General features: G+C 35.8%; 1 protein-coding gene across 1 annotated transcript in view; it reads left to right on the forward strand.

Moving 5' to 3' along the window:
• MEOX2 (mesenchyme homeobox 2) overlaps positions 1-23,857 on the forward strand; it is a 64,800-nt gene that overhangs the window by 19,412 nt on the left and 21,531 nt on the right. The window lies entirely within an intron of this gene.

Raw genomic sequence — 23,857 nt, forward strand, 5'->3', positions numbered from 1 at the left:
TCACTGACTGGTCTCCATTTCCTCAGAAATAAACAAATCACTATTAAGTTCTTTGAAGCTGGAGACTGCCAGGAAACACGAAAGTCACTTTTGCTTCATCCTCCAAGATAAAGTATTTAATAAGTGGAAATGAGATGCAACAGAAGGAGCCATGGGGTCTTCACACCTGCTAGAAAGTCCAGCAGATCTCCACAGAGCAGGAATTCAAACAAACCTCAGACCTTGACGTTCAGCAAAAGTGCAGAGACGAAGCCAAGAAAAAACTTTGGAAGGCCCTTGGAAACTTCTTAAGTTGAAAGCCTGAATTATGGAAACCTAGGAAATTTGAAGAGGAAAGGCCAGGAATCTGGAGGCCTGTGGCCCCCAGCTGAATTAGGCATAGAGTTGTTTTATCTTCAGGGTATTTCATTTTCTACTTTAAATCAAATGGCAGTTGATCCTGACATAAGAACATGTATTAGAAAGGCAGGGTCTTGGTTAAGGAGTAAACATCAAGCATCCATCACTGAGGGCTTTTTGTTTGCTTGTTTGCTTGCTTATTTAATTTCAGAGAACTCCAGACCTATGTTTTATTTTTGTTTATCTCAGTCAAAATAAATGGGTTTCTTTAAAGTAAATGCACATGTATTCTAGCCAGGAATTCACTAGGGAAATACAAAGTCAAGTAAGAGGCAGAACAAAAAAAGAAGCCAAATGTTAAAGCTCCTAGAAAGACCAAAAAGCAAATAAGATACAAAGGAAATAAAAAAAAGAAAACTCAAGTATATCTCCAAATTAAATTTAAAAGGGTGATACATTGCTATTTTCTTTAAATTTTGTGTTCATCCTTTATTTTTAATTAAGGAATTTATTTGTCTCAGTAACAGAGCAAATTTCTCTTAACCCATTTCCTTTACATGTAGTTCTTAGGTCTGTGAGCACAAGTTACTGTGATTGATATTTGTTTTAACATCATAATGCTAAAAAAAAAAAAAAAAAGCAAAACACACGATCCAAATTACAATTTTTCTTTGAACTAAAAACTTTTTTCATCTCAAGGTTGATAAACCCCTTAACTCAGGTGATAGACCGATACGTACATATATACATACATAGATTTCAAATAGATGATGTAGAAAAGACCAAGAGCATAACTGGGGAGATCAAGACAGTAAGTTGTTTTGTGTCTGCCAATAGCCCAGTGACTGGAATAATGCCATTACTGTACTCAGGCTTCTCACTGCCTGCTTTATACTAAACTGTCACTACTTTAAGGATGCCTGCACTGTGCAATTATTTATAATGGTTCTGCCTTCAAGAAACTTGCACATTCACTTTTTCTTTTAAAAATAAATTTTTAAAATAAATCTGATGCTATGCCATCAGATATTTAAAAAATTATCATAGAAATTTCTCTTGCTTGACATGAACAGATTTGGTGCCAAGATGAGAGTTCTTATTTCATTCCATCGTTTTAAAATGGAATTTCTTTATCACCTTATCATCAATAAATTTATAATTATATTGGTTTTCAGAGATTCCTGGTACTTTTAAACAAAATACAGTTTGTAGCTATGAAAAAGTGTCATACCGGTATGCTCTGGGCAGCCTCAGCCATTGGGAACTGCAATAGGAAAGTTGATTTTCTATCCACAGGTTCGGCTTTGGTTATTTACAGATGTGGAAATGGCCACTGTGTTAGTATATTTGAGTCTTGAGTAATTTACATCTTTCAATTATTTGATATAAAGGTATAGAGGCCTTTTAATTCTAGGGCAGTATTGATAATACCTTAGACTTTGACCTCCAGAACATGAAGAATTTATTGTCTGTTAGGCTATTACTTTCTAATTATGGGAAAGATTGATTGGTTTAATGGAACTGTGTTTTTACATTTTCACATGTAGGACATTAAATCATAAATCTCTTAGAATAGTTTCATTCTTTATAAATCTCAGGATGAAATACAAATAAATTACCAAAAATACTCAGTCACTGCACTGTGTGGATATTAAAGAGGATGTGGAAAAATGTTGAAGGAATGGGGGCCTGCTCCATTGTTCTAAGCCAAAAATATCGAAATTTGGCTTATAAGACTGTGGAAACTAAAAGTCTGCTTATTCCTATAGGGGATTAATGCATTACTCAACCTTGAAAATTTATATTGCCTGGCAACTACAAAATATGTTTAATTTCCAATCCTATCTTTATTCCTTTATTTTGAATCCAGTATCATTCTCAAGTTCGATCTGCTGACAGTTAAAATCTCTTTGGAATATTGTACAGCTGATATTCTCCTCACGCTACAGGAGCCATTTGATGTATCCACTTTATTGATTATAGAGTTGATTCAAGATTTCTTTCTCTATCTGCTTATTTGGAGAACTGAAAAACACTAAAAGTCAAACCTTTCCCTAAAGAACAAGTATTATGTATTTCATTAATATGGCACCGTTCCTTGAAGACCTCAAAGTTGATAAATATAGAATTCTCTAAATAATAGTCTTTGGTTGATTTTATTTTTCATTTTCAAAGATAATCCAGAAAGCAAATAGCAGTAGTGGTGTTGATTTTCCACTCCAGATTTCCTTAGTCAACACCAGGAAAGAGAATAAAGTTTAGTGTGTGTGGGGGGGGAACAGGGAGTGCTCTTGTCCTTTTTAATTCCAGGGTGTAAGGATGGTCTTGCCTAAAATAAATATGAAATGGTTAACTGTGCAAAGTTCTAACTACAAAATTATGTTCTTTTATCCTGTTGAACTTGACTCTTCCCCCTGCGTAATGCTATCTCGTATTATGTGATTAAATATAATTATGGTGGTAGTAGCACCTATATCTGCTACCCCAGCCAGTCATTATCTGTTACTGGAAAATTTGTCAATTAGCTCAAGTGGATAGAGTGCTAATAATGCCAAAACCACAAACTCAGGTTTTGTGACATTAGCTTCCTTTAGAGAATGACTTTCTTTCGTGGCTATAGAGCCCTGCCCTAATCATCACCAGTCATATAATAAATGCATTCTCTGTTACACAGAGAACTGTGTGTGTTTGCTCAGCCATAAATGGAAAACCCATTCAAGAAGGCCACTTTGAAAAGGTTGATCATATTTTTAGGATGATTGATTTATCACCCCAACTTGTTCAGTCATTCAGTCATTTATAATGTACATATTGAGTGCCTCCTATTGGCAAAGTGCTGTACTTCTAAAAAAAAAATGTGTGGTTGATTTAAAAAGCAAAAAGTGTCTAAAACTCAGGCCCCATATATTATGTAGGGGCCTATTTGACCGTCAATTTAATGAACGTGTTAATGTAGTCATCAATTAAGAGCAGAATTGAAATAATTTGGATATTCTCTCAAATCATTGCTAATTTACTTAGTTCTAAGATCTCAGCTGTAAGTTTGATAAGGAAAGAAAATAAACCACTTACCAATAGGAAAGTTATTTATGTATTTAGTTATCAAAGGCTATCAATTTTACATTCTGAACAACTGTTTAATATTTCCCTTAATCTAATTTCTTAGTTTAGAAATGCTGTTTTTCACCTGTATCATTACAAGAATACCTCTCCAGTTTATCCCAATGCTTCCTTCCTCATTTTTTAAATGCAAGTATGAACATTGATTTAAACACCCTTCAATGACCACTGACTATGTGTCAGCACAGTGCTAGAACTTTAAAATGGGATTGGTTGTTTTCGAACCAGGGTGATTTCATCTCCAAGGTGACAGCTGGCAATATATAGAGACAGATACTTGTCACAACTTGAATGTAGGTGAAATGCTATTGGAGTCTACTGGTTGGCGGCCAAGGATCCTACTAAACATCTTCCAATGCACAGGACAGTGCCCACAACAAAGAATTATCTGGTCCAAAGAATTATCTGGTCCAAATTAACTGTCCACAACAAAGAATTATCTGGTCCAAAAAAAAAGATATGCTGAAGAACTACTAAGCCATCATAATTTTTTATTAAATTAACTTTTACATTTTGAGATGATTGTTGATTCACATGCAGCCATAAATAACACGAGGAAATTCCAAGTACTCTTTGATGAGTTTTACCCAATGGTAATCTTGCAAAAGTAGAGCACAATATCACAGTCAGGATGTTGGCATTGAAACAGTCAAGATTCAGAACATTTCCATCACCATAAAGATCCCTCATACTACTGTTTTATAGGCCAGTGCTCCCTGGGTTCCATCCCTTTATTTCTAGCAACTGCTATTCTGTTCTATTTCTGTAAATTTTCCTTTCAAGTATGTTATATAAATGGAAAAATACAACATATTTACAACTTTTGGGTTTGACTTTTTTCTCACCATCATTCTCTGGAGATTATCCAACTTGCTGAGATTCATCAATAGTTAACTCCTCTTTAACTCCTGACCCTCTGAATAGGGGCTTTCACAGAGCAAAAGTTGTTTTGCTTGAGTAGAGCAGTTGTTGTCTTGAATGAAGTATTTTGCTCTGTGAGGCTACCCCTTTTCTGGACCTTTGCCCAAAGACAGCAGACTTTTGTCAGAGCTTTTTTGTTAGTGTTTGTTGGCGTTTTGAAGTTGCTGTCTTCTTCAGCTCCAAGTCTGGGACACAGAAGGCAAAAGCCAACTCAGGGACCTGACCACCATGTCATTTCTCGTGTCAAATTCCCTAGCCATTCTGCCTTCCTTTCTCTACCTTTCAGAATCATCTTAGGTTTGTTTTACTACAGTGTCCAGTATTTTCAGTGGTACTTAATGGAAGGAATCCACAAAAGTACATTTATTCTATCTTTCTGGAAAAGGAAGCCCCCAAATTTACATTTAATGTATAAACTTATAAACTATGCAATGCTATTTTAAAATATGAGTGGTGTAGAAACCGTAAAGTTACGTCTTTTTTCTTTTTTCTTTTTTTTTTTGCGGTACGCGGGCTTCTCACTGTTGTGGCCTCTCCCGTTGCGGAGCACAGGCTCCGGACACGCAGGCTCAGCGGCCATGGCTCACAGGCCCAGCCGCTCCGCGGCATGTGGCAGCCGCTCCGCGGCATGTGGGATCCTCCCGGACCGAGGAACAAACCCATGTCCCCTGCATCGGCAGGCGGACTCTCAACCACTGCGCCACCAGGGAAGCCGTAGCATATCTTTATATAAAATAATATATATTTATTTAACTTTTTATATGGGCCATTATATAGTTTATACTCATAGTGTATATTTTCTCTTCCAAAGAGAAGATGTTAGTGCTGCCTTTCAAATAGGAACTACTTCTGGCTGAGAATAGAAGATCTGCTTACATGACTGGTGTTTACAAAAGATGTCACAACATATGTTCCATGCTTTTATGCCACATACATTTTGTTGAAAATACTGTAAATTACTTAAGAGTATTCAGGGAACATGAGTAATTACAAAGGAGTTTTACACTTAGTGAAAAGCTTCAATAGGGGTATCCTAAGAATACCCTGTTACAGCTAGTTCACCTACCATAGTTTCTTTTGAGCAGTAAAAAAAAAAAAAAAAGCATAACTGCATTTGAAAATGAATTTTCAGAAAAAGTCAAAAGAAAATGAATTAAATGCTAGATGCCTCTATGTTCAAAGTAGTCGAAGAATAACACCCTATCATTATACCCAATAGTAAGTATCATACTATTAAACATGGTATTTTGCAAGCTGTTTAGATCCCTTTTTGGAAGAATATAAGGCTGAGAAGCCAATGAGTTTATCATTGGATGGGTTCTAGATCATTCCTTCTTCCCAGGATGTGCTTGTTAAGGTCCAGTGGCCTTACGTTGGTGCAGCAAAATTAACTAGTAATCATGTCAGCTTATTAATAATGTGGTCCCCTACATAATTAAAGACCTTGAGAATTTTGAAACAATATGGCTTTCAAGTTTTTATATTGGGACGGTTCAAGCAATTAAATGTTGCTCATGTGTTTTTTTCTCCTTATTTTGCATTTCTTTCATTCTTTGCATTTCTTTTGATATGGGTTCAAAATGAAGTACTTGGACAAGATTGTTGTGTTCAATGGCTAAATGCACAGACTCTGGAGGAAGAATCCTCAGGATTAAACCCTAGCTTTGGCCTTGCTGGCCACATGACCTTGCATGTGTTATTGGACCTCTCTGTGCCTCAGTTTCCTTATTCCTGAAATGAGGGATTGAGTCAATAAATGTAGGTGTTTAGAATACAGCCTGGTACATAATAAGCACAACTTAGGGGGTAGCCATTACTATTATATCAACATCAAGAATGCTGTAAAATTCCACTATATTCTTAAAGAATTTCTCTTTTTTAGTGATTAGAAATGGTATTGCATTGGAATTTTACCAGAGGCAATAGCTTACCATCTTTGACCATCAAGCTTATGCTAGAATTAATTGATTGGTTTTCGTTCAGTGCCTACCATGCACTATTAGTGATGATACATTAAATCATCCCTGCTTTTATTTACTCTGGACAGGAGAATGAAGATTTCCATAGCAGTATAGAGGAAGTATATATCATATTTCATTTATAAATACCAAAATTAGACATTCAAAATGAATCTTTTATTTCCCCTGTTTTAAAACCATCAATGGCTTTTTTATTTTAAATAAATAAATTTATTTATTTATTTATTTATCTTTTATTTTGGGCTGCGTTGGGTCTTTGTTGCTGTGTGCAGGCTTCCCCTAGTTGCGGCGAGCGGGGGCTACTGTTGGTTGCTGTGCACGGGCTTCTCATTGTCGTGGCTTCTCTTGTTGCAGAGCACGGACTCTAGGTGCGCGGGCTTCAGTAGTTGTGGCACTCGGGCTCAGTAGTCGTGGCTCACGGGCTTTAGAGCGCAGGCTCAGTAGTTGTGGCGCACGGGCTTAGTTGCTCTGTGGCATGTGGGATCTTCCCGGACCAGAGATCGAACCTGTGTCCCCTGCATTGGCAGGCAGATTCTTAACCACTGTGCCACCAGGGAAGTCCCCATCAATGGCTTTTATTAAGAGAAAACACTCAGCATGGAAATTAAAGGCTCTCACAGGCTGGCCCTGGCCTTAAACCGCCTCTTTCCCCACATCCTCATTTCTAGCACTTTGAGGTAGTTAGTGTTCCTGGCATATTCAAGGTGCTCCATCTCAGTCCTCTGTTCACTCTGATTCTAATGCAATTCTGGGTTTCTCTTTTAGGCAAACTCTTCTCCATTTCCAAATTCTGGCTCACAGTTGCCTTCTATGGGTTCCATCCTAACTAAAATCAAGCAAACTGAGTGCTTCTCTCTCTTTTCAAACCACTATGGAAATACCTCTACCCTACCCCCTTCATTGTATTGACTTATTTATTTTCAGTGTAATTGATTTTATATTTCAAAATTTATAACTACAGGAAAGTACAGTGAAGAGTATAATTGGCATCCATGGTTTTTTTTTCTTCTTCTCTCTCTTTCCTTCTCTCCCTGCCTCTCTCTCACTCTCTTCTTTTTCTCCCTCTCTCTTTCTGCCCCCCACTCTCTCCTCTCTGATACTGTGAGCTCCTCAGGGGCAGGAGGAATTTTTTGCTCACCTTCGTGTCCTCTGCTGTGCCCAGCACAGTTATTGGCACATAGGAAGCATTCAGTAAACATTTTATGAATAATTGCATCCACAGGAGATGGAATTAGTTTAAAATGTTCTTGGGATAGAGTACTGAGACCAGCATCATTTGAACCTATGATACCTACCTTGATAAAATACGAACATAGTTTCTTAGGCAGAGTAAAAGCAAATTCAAATATCTAGTGTGAATCGGGCTGATTGGTTATTGTGGTAATCTTAGCACGAAATGCTGAACCTGACTCAGGTGTTGTTTACCTTCTCAAAGGAAAATTACACAAGACATTGCGACTGATAGGTTGTGGGGGGATGGGAAAAAGTGGAAGGAATCAAAATGCTTTAAGGATTTTGAGCCTGGAATTGAGAAAGCTGTTATGCCACTGATAGGGAGTTTGGAAAAGGTAGCTAGTTTAGTTTTGAGGAAGAAAACACGACATCTGTTGACTTGTAGGGAGTGGCGAGACAACCAAGAGGGAATGCCAGGAGGCAGTCAGAAGTGGACTGAGAGAGCTCTCCTGACATCCACCCTACTTAGCTGTTGATCCCCAAAACCTTTGATCTGTAGTCCTGTCTGGTCACCAACTTTGAGAGTTTAGAATAAATTGTTTTGCAACACACACAAGTCCATCTTAGCCTTAATCTCTATAGTGTTGTCTAAATTTGAAAGTCTTCTGTTTTACTTTTCCGTGAGGTATCAGGCTCTCTGCTGAACTAGAGCCCTGCCCTGAATTTCAGATGGTTTGTCAGCAGCATAGTGTCCTGATCTACCCTTCCTTGTTCCGCGAGCCTGTATGCTGGGCACCTGTACTTTTGCCATATCCCCTTCCTTACTACTGTAATGGAACATTTTTTTTTTTTTTTTTGGTCAGAAACATATTACTTCCTTAGCCTGTCATTCAAGGCACCAGATGGCCTCAGCCTATTTTCTGGGGTGATTCTGTCATCTATTCCATGTGTACTGTATAATCTAGGTACTTGCTATTTTCTGCACTCACTAGTTGGTTTCTAACCTTACTTTTTTTTTTTTTTTTTTTTTGCGGTACGCGGGCCTCTCACTGTTGTGGCCTCTCCCGTCGCGGAGCACAGGCTCCGGATGTGCAGGATCAGCGGCCATGGCTCACGGGCCTAGCCGCTCCGCGGCATGTGGGATCTTCCCGGACTGGGGCACGAACCCGTGTCCCCTGCATAAGCAGGCAGACTCTCAACCACTGCACCACCAGGGAAGCCCCTCTAACCTTACTTTTTACTCTTATTTTCCCTGTTACCTGGAAAGGTATCTCTGCCATCTCCCATTGTAGAAGTACTGCCTTTTTTAAAGTACCATCATAAATGTAATTTGTTCATGAAACTTTTCATGATTCCTCAATTTCATGTGATTTTTTTTTCTTCTTTGATTATCCATGGGCGTTTTTATCTCTATTCCGTCACCAAGCCTGTTCTTTGAAGTTCTGAATTATTTTTGAACTTAAAAAATATCCCTTTTCCTGATATCTCCACACAACACACACACACACACACACACACACACACACACACACCACCCCTCCCCACACACACACTTTTTTTTAACTTAATGAAGTTACATGATATATGACTTACCAGTTTGTACGTATTCAATAAATATTAGTTGAGTGGAATTTATATGGTAATTGACACCTTGAAAATGGAGAACTGTTAAGATATGAAAATTCATAATTGGAAGATAGCAGATTAAGCATAGCCCTTTGCAGAATTCCCCATTTTGAGAGAAAAGAATAAGGGGAACAGAGATGAGGAAGCCCAGACAGGGTGACTTGCTTTGGTTATTCAGGGAGTTGTGGGAGGCCCTCCCTAGAACCCAGGTCAACTGCGGCTTAGCTAGAGATCAACTCAACTTCATGGAAATCAGATATTATTAATCCTTTACAGAGTGAGACATTTCTGCTCCTATTTTATAGTTGTACTGGCAAGTGGGTGTCAGAGGAAAAGGGTATTCCCTGGCTAACTGGACTGCAACCTCATACCTCTTTACGTCCTCTGAATGATCAATTATGTTGCAAGGTTCTTAACAAAGGACCCTTGATTCAGATCCTGAAGCGCTAGGGTATTAATACTGCCGCACTTTCTTTGCACACTAGTGCAGTTAAATTTTTCTCAAAGCTGGTTCCTATTTCTGGCAGTAACTCTTCAGTTCTGGAACTTTAGTTCCAGCCAAAATAAACTATTGTCTCAGGTCTGTATTTTTCCTGAAGCACCATGGCATTTTTATGGAATGCGGAGACAGTTTTATGTATGACTTTAATGGTAACAATAAAGGACCCAGATCCGCTTCTCTGGCCCGCTATCCTTACCTCTCTAGTCCAGCAGTGATTATACAGACTCCAAAAAGAGGGCCATCTTAAACCTTCCAAACGAAATCTGTCATTTATTTACTGTGTGATGAGATATTCACTTTCCTGGTTTTATTTTTTTCCTCATCCACAGCAGCATCAAATTTTTTTTTATGTGTAGTTGGTTACATTTTTAAAGAGAAAAAAGAAGTCCCCTACTACATGATTGTATGGTTCAAAATTGTCTTGTTATTCAATTAACTAATGCTATTTAAGTCAACTTTTAAAGTAGCTGTGCTTTATCTGTAAACATTTATTATTCATGCTGCTAATGACAATTCGGAGAAGAAAATATTACATTAAATCTTGAACACTTTTTAAATATGAAAGAGACAAAGCTTGCCTATTCTTGATATTTCTTCCAATATGTATTAATTTAATTAAAAAGCACATGTCATAAGGATGAATTTGAATACTTTGGGAATATCTCTAGCATGATAGGATATTCAGCATTTTGAAGACCAGATTTTCCCACTTTAATGAGTGGATAAAGGAAATCCTTCTGAGATTATTATGTTTCCATTATTTGAGTTTGTCTTGTGAACCCTCCATAACATGGTTTGTAAATTGAGGCATTTAAAAATAAAAAGAGTTCTGAAGTCAAGTCTTTGTAAGAAGATGAGCTAATGCATACATGCTAATCCTAGAAAAAGTGATCATTCTTTTCAAAGTTAATTAAATTTTAAAAGTCCTATTGCTTTGTTAATGGTCATCTTTTAAAATGAGAAATTATGTTCTACCAATTTCAGGAAAATTGCAATAATAAACATTCCAGGATTCGTAGTTGTTATTGGCTATTAAAAGCAATTATAAAGTTTAAATCTTGTAGCGTTGCCACTAGAATGTAATAACTGTTCACAGCAGCTTTAGTTTCATGTTCCATAAAATTGAGCTTCCTGTCTTTACATTTTAGAACCTAGATCATGATCCTTGAGATTTTGCTATGTTAATGCATACAATTGCTAAGGAAAGGAAATAGTGTAATATGAGAAGACAAAGAAATTGAACCATCAAAGTAGACTTTTGCATAATAAGCAGAATCTTGGTGCTTGTTGAACTTAGCTATAGAATTTACTAAAACATATCTTTGAGCCATATGTCTGAAAATGTCTTACCATTTTAATGTGGAAAGCACAGATACCTCGCCGAGATACTGTTATGATGAGTTCATGAGGCAAACCTGTATTATTGGTAAAAATGAGCAATGAAAATATTCTTCCAACTTCATTTTATGTATATTCAAGTATCACAGGTTTGTGGGAATTGCATGATGGTTTATTTTTCTCAACAGAAACAGAAGCTCATATTTTTAGAGCATGATCATTATCAGAAAAGACCTTACTTAAGCTAATAAAAACTTTCTTCCTATAGAACTATTGAAATACCTAAAATAAGAACTTTTTCTACTACTAGTCTTATTTATGAACATGAGATAAATTTTAGCTTTAGCTATGGGTTGTTTAACATAATAAATATTTTTGTTATATTTTTTTCTTGGTGTGTATACCATTCTCTATAGCACGGAGAATGTGTGGATAATACTGTATATAAATTGCATTTAGTGTGGCAAATGTATTTTGAAATATACACATCACATTCAATACAGTCCCTTGAGGATAATGAGCTATCATTAAAGAGAAAATACTTGTTAAAATCAATTATTATCTTAGAGAGGAAGAGTTAATACAGGTTCACTAAAGCATTACCAAACCACTAATCTGGATATTAATTTTATGTCAGTGTGATTTATTTAAGTGAAAAATGCTGGAGCTCTTCTCAAATTCATGATTAAATATAATTATGAATTATGGAGCTTTTTCTTTTCATTATAAAAAACTTCTTAGGTTCCATGGAGTACTTTCTTTTAATAAGTCATTGCTTTATAGCTAACTAAATGCATGAAGAGCTCTGTTTGTAATATAATGAGCAATTAAATTATAATCCCTTGAGTACGGTATTTCCAATAGCCTAGATCTTTAATACCATGGATTTTACTGAGTTTGACATACTTCAAACTCAAGTTCAAAACTTTTCTATGTTGCAGAGATATTCTCTTCTTCAGTTGAGAAATAGTATATTCCAGAGTTGAAGGAAGGAAATGTGTAGGTATTTGAAGGAGACAATAATAGAAAACCAGTATCACTTTATTTGATGTCTGGGAAGAAAAAAAGTACAATTACATTGTAAAAATATATTTTCAAAGTGCTATATAAACTTTGTCCCAGGTAAAATGTTCTATTTATTTATGGGGATGTTTATAAAGTACTTTCATGTATATTATCTCATTTGTTCATTTAAGAAACCTGAGGCTGGCAGTAAACTGAGAACAAAAGGATTACAACTATTAAATAAATGAACAGGGTTTCACACCACTGAGGTTTTTACAAGTGTGTTGCCATTTTCATTTTTGTAGCTATTGCCAGAGAACTTGGTGTTTTAGTGTAGATTAATTGACATTTCTTGTGTGGCTACTAACATGGAGCTTAATTATAAACGCCTTCTTTTAAATTTCCAGTATTTCATAGTAAGTGCTCATTAGGGAAGATTCCCTTTGATGTTGTAATCAAATATAAGCTTAAAAATAGGAAAATTTTCCCTTAGTACTGCCACAAGTACATACCCGTAAGCACACACTTAAATGTGTGTGAAACAAAATGCACATGACACAAAAATACTCATACACATTTCTCAGAATGCTACAAGGCTTATATACGTAGTAGTTTTCCTTTTGTTTACTATTTGAAAACCAACTCTTTCTAGAGACTAGGTACTTTGTATAGTTTACTTACATTGTCTGGTACTTAAAATAGCGTGATAACCAAGAGAGCATCTAAGAAATACTTTTATATTTGTTGACAGTCCTGATAATTCAGGTACTCTGTTGTCTTCCAAACAATTATTCATCTTTTCTTTGTTTCAGTTTGCTAGTTCCTTAAGTAATTTCAACGTGGAAACATCTTCAAGAGAAAACAACACCAGTATCCATCTTAAGAGAAAAATATTATTGCAATGATGGGAAATTTGGAGCTTTTTTTCACTCTTATGCAACCGTGTCTGTGCTTTTAGTTTCCAATACTTGGATATTGAAGGGTGGTCTTTTTCTTCTTGACATATTTTATTCTATGCTTTAGGTTTGCACAGCTATTATTTCATTTAAAAAACAAAACACTCAGATGCAGTGATCATTGCTGGATACCCCAATAATCTATGATTAGCAACAGCTCCCTGTGTGTTGAACAGAATTAAAAAGAAATATTTTTCACTTACTTATAGCAACTTCTAACCTTTTCTTTGTTCACAGTGACATGAGCATAGCCTCTGTGATTTACCCATTTTGATGAATTGTCAGATAAGCACAGCAGGAAGGGTTTTTAATGAATCATAGATAAATGTCATCAGTTCTATAGATAAACTTTAGAATACTGCTCTGAATACTATTGTCTAATCATTGAGATCATTCCCAGGTTAGCTAATCATACCCTCTTAGCCTAATCTATCTTTCTTTTCTAGAAAGTTCTAACTATAGATTGTTATCCATGATGTTATGATAGTTTCTGAATCCCAGTATTCAGTTTTGTGAAATAGTAAGGTGTTACAGCAGTGTGCTAGGGCCAGTTAGTAGTGGCTCTAGAGAGACAATTGTTAACTTTTCAGGAAGTTTGAGAGCTAGTTGCCATCACATTAACTTACTGGCTTGAAATTCACTATGGTGAGAGTATTTACAACATGAAAATACAAACCAGAGCATTTCCCCCACCTTCCAGTACAGAACTGGATAAAATTCATTTGTAGTCATTCAAAAAGAGGATTCAAATACTGCATGTGATTGAAAATGTAAAAATCTAGAAGTGCTTTATATATGTACCAAAATTTGCCTGAATTCGACTAAATGCCTATGTGACAAATGATGACTAAATAAAACAAAATATTTTAAATATTCAGAGTATAAATATATATGTACTCACACACATACAAACATATATACACTTTATTTTGGCTTACTTTGAAAATGAAAGACAATGACGTTTAATTACACTCAGGAAAAATGTGTGCTTTAATTTTGGCTACACTTTTTAGTAGCAAAGCTGTAAAAAGAAAGTATGAAAGAAATAAAGTCATACAGACTTGCAGCACCCAGTTATTTTTTAAAAGGAAACATAATTAAACCTTGCTGATTGGCCAAAGAAATTATGAGCACAGCTGGGTCTTTTAACATGTGTGTTGGTAGAAAGAGCTAGAAAATATAATCACCTCCTTTTGAAATCAATATCATTTTTTAAAAAACAAATCAACATGTATTTAACTAAATACTAGGTGAGAAATGACAACTAAGCAATTCAAATAAAATTAAAAGACTAATAAATGTGATTTAGTAAAAATTTCAGTTAGTTAAATCTTACTTATGATACATTTTAAGTTTAATAATATTATTAATAATAGGTGTATATTATTAGATTCATAATACATCTCAGATATACACACTGTAAATTTGCTCATTTTCCTCTGTATAGCCATCATGTGTGGATTCTGTATATGTGGAATCTGAATTTCAAAAGACCTAAGACCACACAGGTTGTAAGTAGCTACAGTGGACTTCTAACTGAGGTTGGCTGCCTTCAAATCTCCTGATACTTTCTCTAAGTCATTCTTCCCTTCTAAATACATAAAAGTTGTAAATAATATGTAAAGCTGTAAAATGTATATAGCTTTAATTATAACCACAATTCTGTGTACTCAAGGCAAAACTTTAAAAAATGTGTACTGTTCATATTTTTTTCCACCTATTGAAAATTTTGTACTCCTTTTGTACAACACAGGTGTTGACCCACAGGTGTTAAGTAAAACATAATGTTGATACTTCAAGCCCCTTTCCCTCCACAGTGTAGTGGAATACTGAATGCTATTCAATACCTAACCTTCATTTCAAAAGCTACAGGCTGTGATCTGTGACATGTGAAAAAATTATTAAACTGAGTTTTGACGGAATGCCTTAATTTGATGTAAAATTACTAGCCATGAATTGTCCGGAGGACCTAGATGAAAGCTTTACTTTGTGATAGACTTAACTTTGTACCATTTATATGTTATCCTGGTAGAGATTCAAAATAAGTGTAGAAGATTTTTCAAATCTAATATAAAAGTAATTATGATCATTTTTATTTTTCACACTTCAGTGAATATCCTAGTGAAATTCTTACAGTGCTACATTCAAGTTAGTCTCAAAAATATTGTGAAGGCATAGATAATAATTGCATTTAAGTTCTTAAGTTTCTATGTAAGGGTAATAGCATTTAAGACTTCCAAAAAGTATTTTAGAAGCTCCCTATATAGTTAGCAGTTCTTACGGCTTTGCAGAATATTTTATGCCGTATGTGGAATTAAAGGAAGGCTTCATGGTTAGCGTATGTTATATATGGAAATATACACATGTATCTTTCTAAAATTGCTCCCCCCACATGAAATGGACTAATAATGATATTATCCAAGTATTTCCCATAAAGTGCTCTTAACAAAAACACAGGTTATGCATCCCAAAACATCAAATTTTGACAATCAAACATCAGACTGTCAAGATAGTATACCCAAAATGATTATTTATAATTATTTGTGGATTTATCTTAAGCGGCTTCTATCCCCAACTTGATTGTAAGCTACCTTAAGATAGGTACTATGTCATATTGATCCATTTCCTAGCACTTTACACAATAAACTATTCATGTGTTTGTCTAACACACAACACTCTCAACATAGAGTATTAGGCTATGGATGCCTGATTCAAAGATGGATTATAGCATAAACTGGTATGCAAATGCCACTTTATTATTGAGCCTCAGAGTTCAACAAGATTGTCAGACCCCAACACTCCTTTCTCCACAGACAGGCAGATCCCAGACTCGACCATCGTTCCTACCTTCTTTTGTCCAAGAAGTGTAACTCTAGAATCAGTCCTTCTGACCTCAGCCTCTTCCTTCATCTCAGGATAATATATATATATACTAAATGGAGGCTTATCTTTTCCTTTTATTCATTGCAACCATTCTGGCTTCATTGGTCTCTGTCATCAACCACCTTTGCTTCCATATTCTTTATCGCGTAGCCCGGTAGTTCTTAACATTTTACCGTCAAAAATTCTTTTAAATTATCATTTCATCTCTTCAGTCAGATCTTATGTTTCAGATTTTTTTCAAAGTAAATTTCACTGCAGTTTTTCCCAACTCAAAATATATATGAGTAGTAAGTAGTAGTAATAATTATGAGGAGAAAGAGGATGGTATGACTTGTACACTTTGAGAACCATCATCAACACTTTTGTCATCTTAATATTATTATGCGCAAACATTTACATTAGACTTTGTTATTTTGTAAAATTATTAAATCACAAGTTGATTTAATCATAGAGCACTGATTTTATTTTTATTGGTTTTTATTTTTTATAAAGCATGTACTGCTTAGTGAATGTAAACAGAATTCTATTTGTGGAGAGTACCTAAGTAATGTTCCATGAATGTAAGTCATAAATTCTTAGACTTCTCCCAATTGCAAAAAAATGTCATGAAGAACCTAGGGGTAAGACGGGAATAAAGACACAGACCTACTAGAGAATAGACTTGAGGATATGGGGAGGGGGAAGGGTAAGCTGTGACAAAGTGAGAGAGTGGCATGGACATATATACACTACCAAACGTAAAATAGATAGCTAGTGGGAAGAAGCCGCATAGCATAGGGAGATCAGCTCTGTGCTTTGTGACCACCTAGAGGGGTGGGATAGGGAGGGTGGGAGGGAGGGAGATGCAAGAGGTAAGAGATATGGGAACATATGTATATGTATAACTGATTCACTTTGTTATAAAGCAGAAACTAACACACCATTGTAAAGCAATTATACTCCAATAAAGGTGTTAAAAAAAAAAGAAAGCAGCTAAGAATTAAAAAAAAAAAATCCCTTTATGAAAACAATCACAAATTGACTTAATGCAGATTGGTCACCCTGAGGCTGTTTTCCTTCTTGCCAGTACAGCTGCAGCAGAGAAATGGATCACAAAGCATTGAATTTTACCAGCGGCTGTCAAAAGGAAACCCAACTGCTGCTTGGTTGCATGGGCCAGAATCCCGAGTTGGCTGGGATTTTCCAATTATTTTTATTGTATTACTTTTATCTATTAATTGTGTTTACAACTTATCTTTTATTACTGTGAAATTAAAGAAAAATCAATCTATAAGTCATTTGCTATTAATCTTCCCATATAGTTACTTCTGAGGTTAAAAAATACCTATGTGATTAACTTCTCAAACCCTCTATGTGAAGAAAGTTGTAAGTAGACTATATATGGGTTCATAATACTGTTTAGTAAATACTTCTGATTTTACTTTTTTAATCAATTTAAGAATGTTAGTTAAACATTTTGTATACTCTAATATCAAGGCAGAATATGACTCTTCTCTACCTAAAACCATATACCTGGCTGCTAGGATTCTTTGCAGGAGAATAAACACATGCAGGTAGGCGCGCGCGCGCGCACACACACACACACACACACACACACACACACACACAAGCACACTATCTGACTCCAGGTTTGGTTAAATTTCATCAAATATCCCAATAAAATTTTCAGAGGAAACAAGAATTCATACATTGATCCCACTGGGCCTTGTAAAATGTCACCTCAACAGTTTCATTGGAAAAATCATAATTAAACCTTAAGCTTCATTTGTAGACTAGCCAAAAATAACACACAGATTCTTTTAGAGATTTGTGCATTTTTCAATGTAAAATAAAGCTCTGCTAGTTACTGTGTAAATTCTAAACTTCCTAGGTTTTAGGTTGACTTCTGTTTTCAGAACAAAATTTTCATATGCTTAAAAAAAAACCTTTCTAACTCCTGATTCTATCAAATCTATCATTTTCAATTACTGAGGTCCTTAGAGCCTAGTCCCCCGCTAATAATGGCTAGAGTTTGCAGTTGGTTACTGAGTGCCCACAGTATGCAAGTCCTATGCTAAATGATTTACTTAATTTTATCTCCTTCACTTTAATTCTATGTTAAATATGCAGAAAAGGAAGTTTAATGGTTGAATATGCAGATAAGTGGCAGAGACTGTGGTCTTCACATCCGCTTATTTGGCATTTTGGATAATAAAGATTCTGTTTGTGTAGCTTTCATAGCCATATTTAGTATCACAATTAAATAGTGAAGTTTCTGAAATCCTTGTTCTTGAGAAGACACCATGCAATACGTAAGGATATTTAAGGAGCTGGAAAAATGCTTTTATGTCTCTTTCTATAACTGAGTGACACTTGAGGCCTATAAACATGACCTGATAGTATGTGAGCTCTGATGAGCACTTTAGTCACTCCGAGTGTCTTTATTTCTTATCTGTAAATATAGCAGGTGGAACTAGATGATTTGTAAGAATCTGTTCAAGTTCTAAAATTCACGCATATTAAATCAAGATTTATTAATTAAACCAAGATTTACTAATTAAATGATATATATTTAATAAAATAATGGATTTATTATAGCTCTTACGTGATTTGACGTATTGTAGAAACATAGCATTGACAAAAATACTTCATGAGCAATTTTAATCTGCAGACAATCTAGTCATTGACTTGGAGGAGGTAAGACTTGGCTGTGGAATAAAAGGGTGGTATTTGCACATAAGACATTTACTTCTGAATCAAGTTGGTCATTCCTAGAGAGAGTTGTATAACTTGGAGTTATTGATTTATTTTTTTTTAAACGCAGTGCGCGGGCCTCCCCACTATCGCGGCCTCTCTTGTTGCGGAGCACAGGCTCCAGACGCGCAGGCTCAGTAGTTGTGGCTCACGGGCCTTGTTGCTCCGCAGCATGTGGGATCCTCCCAGACCAGGGCTCGAACCCGTGTCCGCTGCATTACCAGGCAGATTCTGAACCACTGTGCCACCAGGGAAGCCCTGATGTTTTGTCTCAAATATTATCTGTACTCAGTGGTTCTCAAGTGGGAGTAATTTTGCCCCTTGGGGGCACTGAAAACAACTGGAGACATTTTGAGTGTCACGACTGGGGTAAGGTTGCCAGATTTCACCAATATAAATACACAGTTCCAAGTTAAATTTGAATTTTTGTTCAAAGATCAATTTCTTTCTTTCTTTCTTTTTTTTTTTTTTTTTGCGGTACGCGGGCTCCGGATGCACAGGCTCAGCGGCCATGGCTTTCGGGCCCAGCCGCTCCGCGGCATGTGGGATCTTCTCAGACTGGGGCACGAACCCGTGTCCCCTGCATCGGCAGGTGGACCCTCAACCACTGCACCACCAGGGAAGCCCCAAAGATCAATATTTTTAATATAAGTATGTCCCAAGCAATATTTGGGGTATACGTAACTAAAATGCTGTTCATTGTTTATCTGGATTTTAAATTGAACTGGAAGTTCTGTGTAGTATCTGACAACACTGAAGTGTAGATGGGAGTTGCTGCAGGCATCTAGTGAGTAGAAGCCAGGGATGCTGCTAAATATCTTACAATGCCCAGGACAGCCATCATCCATTTATCCTGAATATGCTCATATTTCACTGCATATAAATGTAATAAGAATTATCCAGTCCAAAATGTCAATAGTGTTGAGGGTGGGAATTATGAACTATGTGAAATCAGTTCCTTCACTTGGTATAACATTTAATTTCTTGAGTTTTAAATTTTATAATCGTGACACTGCTTTGGCACTTTTCTATCTGAATATGTCTCCATATTCAGTTAGAATATGGACCTGTCTCCAGCTGCCATCAATTATATGAAAGATGTGTGCTTTGAAAAGTTAATACAAAGCAATATTGAGTGATGCTTTCTTTTTTTTTAAGTTGAAGGTCATTCAAATTTTTATAACAGAAGAAAGCCCCTTAGGATTGTCACTGAAATCATAACTCATGACCACAGCATGGAAATCAAAGATCCAGAACAGATTCAGAATTAGGTGCTTAGCATTGGGAATATGAACATGAATAAGGCAAATTTCTTAATATTAAATTACCTAAAGTCTAGAATCCAGAGAAGGAAAGCAGACATGAAGATAAATGAAAAGCTCAGTAATTTATGAGTTACTGCTATAAAAATATATTAAAGTCACTTGCCAAAAAATATATATGGTGAATTGCCAAAAAAAGGCTGAGAACAATGGCATAAATGCAAGCCCTCACACTCTTAGAAGACGTAGACTTGTCTTCCAGTATATAAAAGAAAACTATGGAAGCTCTGCTCTTCCATGTCCAAGGGATTTATCAAGCTGTTAGCAGAATTGGTTCTGAATTTTCTAAGGCCTCACTGCAAAAGCTATATGGTGCTGTCTGACATTGAAAGGGATCTCAGTCCCTTTTGACCTGTTGACAGATGTAAATTAGAAATGTCACAATTCTTCTGGCCACGGCCAACTGACGTAGATCCCTGACCTCTGAAAGAGTTTCTTTCCCTCCTTATTCTCTCAGGGACACTGTAACACCATGTAACCCCATGCCCTTTGCTGACATAGAGCTGAATAGAAGGTGAATGAGAAATGGATTGGAGGTTTGCATCCTCTTCATATCCTTGACTATTGCTTATGTGTGTATTAAAATGTAAATATGAATGCCCGTATTCATCCCCAATTACTGAATAAATGAGAACAATAGGTGACATCAAACATTTATGTTCTAGTAGGGGAAGTAAAGGTTCCATACAGTGGCAGAATGTGGTAAGCATTGTAAAAAGGAAACACAACCATTTCATGGGATCCCGGAGGAGAGGTGCACTTTTAAACTAATATGATCAGGGAAAATATAATGGAATGCTGTATGTCAAAAGCTCTTCACTAGGAGTTCCTGGTCCCATTGGAGGTGGAAATGGTGATCCTTGTGAAAGCCTTGCTATCAGGCACAATCCAAGCAAGTACGTGTGCCTTGTTCTGTTGCATCCCCTTGTCCTGGGATATAACTAGAGGCAGAAAGTCAATTCTAGGCTTCTGTAATGAGTTTCTAAGCCTAGAAGTGTGTACCAAGATCGGAGACGTTGGGCCTCCCTGGTGGTGCAGTGGTTGAGAGTCCGCCTGCCGATGGAGGGGACACGGGTTCGTGCCCCGGTCCGCAAAGATCTCACATGCCGCGGAGCGGCTGGGCCCGTGAGCCATGGCCGCTGAGCCTGCGCGTCCGGAGCCTGTGCTCTGCAACAGGAGAGGCCACAACAGTGAGGGCCCGCGTACCACAAAAAAAAAAAAAAATTGGAGACGTTTACGTTTACCCTGAAGACGTGTTGATTTTGTTTTTGTGTTAAATACTTTGAATTTGGTAGTGAGAACTAAATCTATGCTAAATTTGACTCAAGTTAAGTTGCACTGTATTTCCATTTTGTGTGTCTTTGGCTTCTTTTTCAATTTTTAGCAAAAATACTGTTTTTATTAAATATATTTGAATTGTACATCAATCATAATATTAATTTCATCAAAATTTCTTAGTTCTTTGACATTTCACTTTGTATTTATGTCACAAAGGAAGAACAATTAAGTTGGCCTCTTACTATCAAAAAGAACTACATAGTAAATGAATAATAAAAAAGTCAAGGTAATGAATTTAAAAAAAAAATCAACTGTTCACGTCTCATTATTTAAAAACAAAGGGACTCCATCAAGAAGAAGCTGTAAGGTAAAACTATATTCATATATTGATGGACACAAAAAGTACAGAATTGAAATGAGTTATTGCTTAGGTACATCATTTTTATTACATATATTTTTATTGAGGAAAACTGACATACAATATTATAGCAGTTTCAGGTGTAAAACATAGTGCTTCAGCATTTGTATATATTGTGGAATGATCACCGCAATAAGTCTAGTTACCATCTGTAACCATACAACATTAATACGATATTATTGAGTCTATTCCCCATGCTATACTTTACATTCCCATGATTTATTTATTTTATAACCAGAAATTTATACTTCTTGATCTCCTTCACCCATTTCATGGCCCCCCAGGCCCTCAACTTCCCTCTGCAAACACCAATCTGTATCTGTGAGCCTGGGTGTTATTTTGTTTTGTTTGTTTGTTTTGTTTTGCTTTTTAGGTTCCACATATAAGTGAAATCATGTAGTACTTGTCTTTCTCTGACTTATTTCACTTAGCATAATACCCTCAAGATCCATCCATTTTGTCACAAATGGTAAGACATCATTCTTTTTTACAGCTGAGTAGTATTCCATTGTATATGTATACCACAATTTCTTTATCCATTCATCCATCCGTGAACATTTAGGTTATTTCCATATCTTGACTATTGCAAATAATGCTGCAGTGAAGATGTGTATATCTTTTTGAATTAGTTTTTTAATTTTCTTTGGAGAGATACTCAGTGGTGGAATTGTTGGATCATATGGTAGATCTATTTTTAAGTTTTGGAAGAACCTCCATACTGTTTTTCCATAGTGGCTGTACCAACTTACATTCCCATCAAACAGTGCATGAAGGTTCCCATTTCTTCACATCCTCACCAACACTGTTATTTGTTACACTGTTATTTGTTGTCTTTTTGTTAATAGCCATTCTGACAGATGTGAGATTATATCTCATTGTGGTTTTGATTTGCATTTCCCTAATGATTGGTGATGTTGAGCATCTTTTCAAGTGCTTTTTTTTTGTTATTGAGTTGTATAAGTTCTTTATATATTTTAGACATTAACCCCTAATTGGAAATATGATTTTCAAATATCTTCTCCCATTTACTAGGTTGCCTTTTCATTTTTTTGATGGCTTACATCACTGTATGGAAGCTTTTTAGTTGGCTGTAGTCCCACTTGTTTAGTTTTGCTTTTTTTCCTTTGACTTTGGAGTCATATAAAAAAGAAATTACTAAGACCAATCTCAGGGGGCTTAATGCTTATGTTTTCTCCTAGGAATTTTATGGTTTCAGGTTTTACATTCAAGTGTTTAATCCGTTTTGCATTAATTTTTGTATATGGTGTAAGATAGTGGTTCAGTTTCTTACTTTTGCATATAGCTGTCCAGATTTCCCAACACCATTTATTGAAGAAGCTGTCCTTTCTCCATTGTATATTCTTACCTCCTTTGTTGTAAATTAGTTAACCATATATGGTGGATTTATTTCTGGGCTCTCTCTTCTGTTCCAATGATCTCTATGTCTGTTTTTTATGCTAATACCATATTATTTTGGTTACTATAACTTTGTAATATAGTTTAAAATCAAGGAGCGTGATATTTTCAGCTTTGTTCTTCTTTCTCAAGATTGTTTTTGGCTATTTGGGGTCTTTTGTTGTTCCATACAAATTTTAGAATTATTTGTTCTAGTTCTATTAAAAATGCATTGGAATTTTTATAGGGATTACATTGAATCTGTGAATTGCTTAGGATAGTATGGACATTTTAACAGTATTAAATATGAACATACTGATTACTAGTAAGAAGGTTGAATCATTAATCAAAAACCTCCCAACAAACAAAATCCAGGACCAGATGTTTCACTGGCGAATTCTACCAAACATTCAAAGAAGAGTTAATACCTATCCTTCTCAAAGTCTTTCAAAAAATTGAGGAAGAGGGAACACTTCCAAACTTATTTTATGAGGTCAGCATTACCCTGATACCAAAACCAAACAAGAACAACATACACACCTAAAATTACAGGCCAATATTGCTGATGAACATAGATACAAAAATTCCCAACAAAATATTAGCAAACCAAATCTAACAATACATTTATTAGCAAACCAAATCTAACGATACATTAATGTATTAACAATACATTAGTATGATCAAGTGGAATTTTTCAGGGATGGTTTAACATTTGCACATCAATCAACGTGATAGGCCACATTGTCAAAATGAAAGATAAAAATCATATGATCATCTCAATAGATGCAAAAAAAGCACTTGACAAAATTCACCTTCTGTTCATGGTTAAAAAATAACCTCTCAGCAAAGTGGTATAAAGGAAATGCATC

The sequence above is a fragment of the Monodon monoceros genome, unplaced genomic scaffold, assembly GCF_005190385.1.
Source record: "Monodon monoceros isolate NGI ecotype Baffin Bay Population unplaced genomic scaffold, NGI_Narwhal_1 Super_Scaffold_2, whole genome shotgun sequence".
NCBI lineage: Eukaryota > Metazoa > Chordata > Mammalia > Artiodactyla > Monodontidae > Monodon > Monodon monoceros.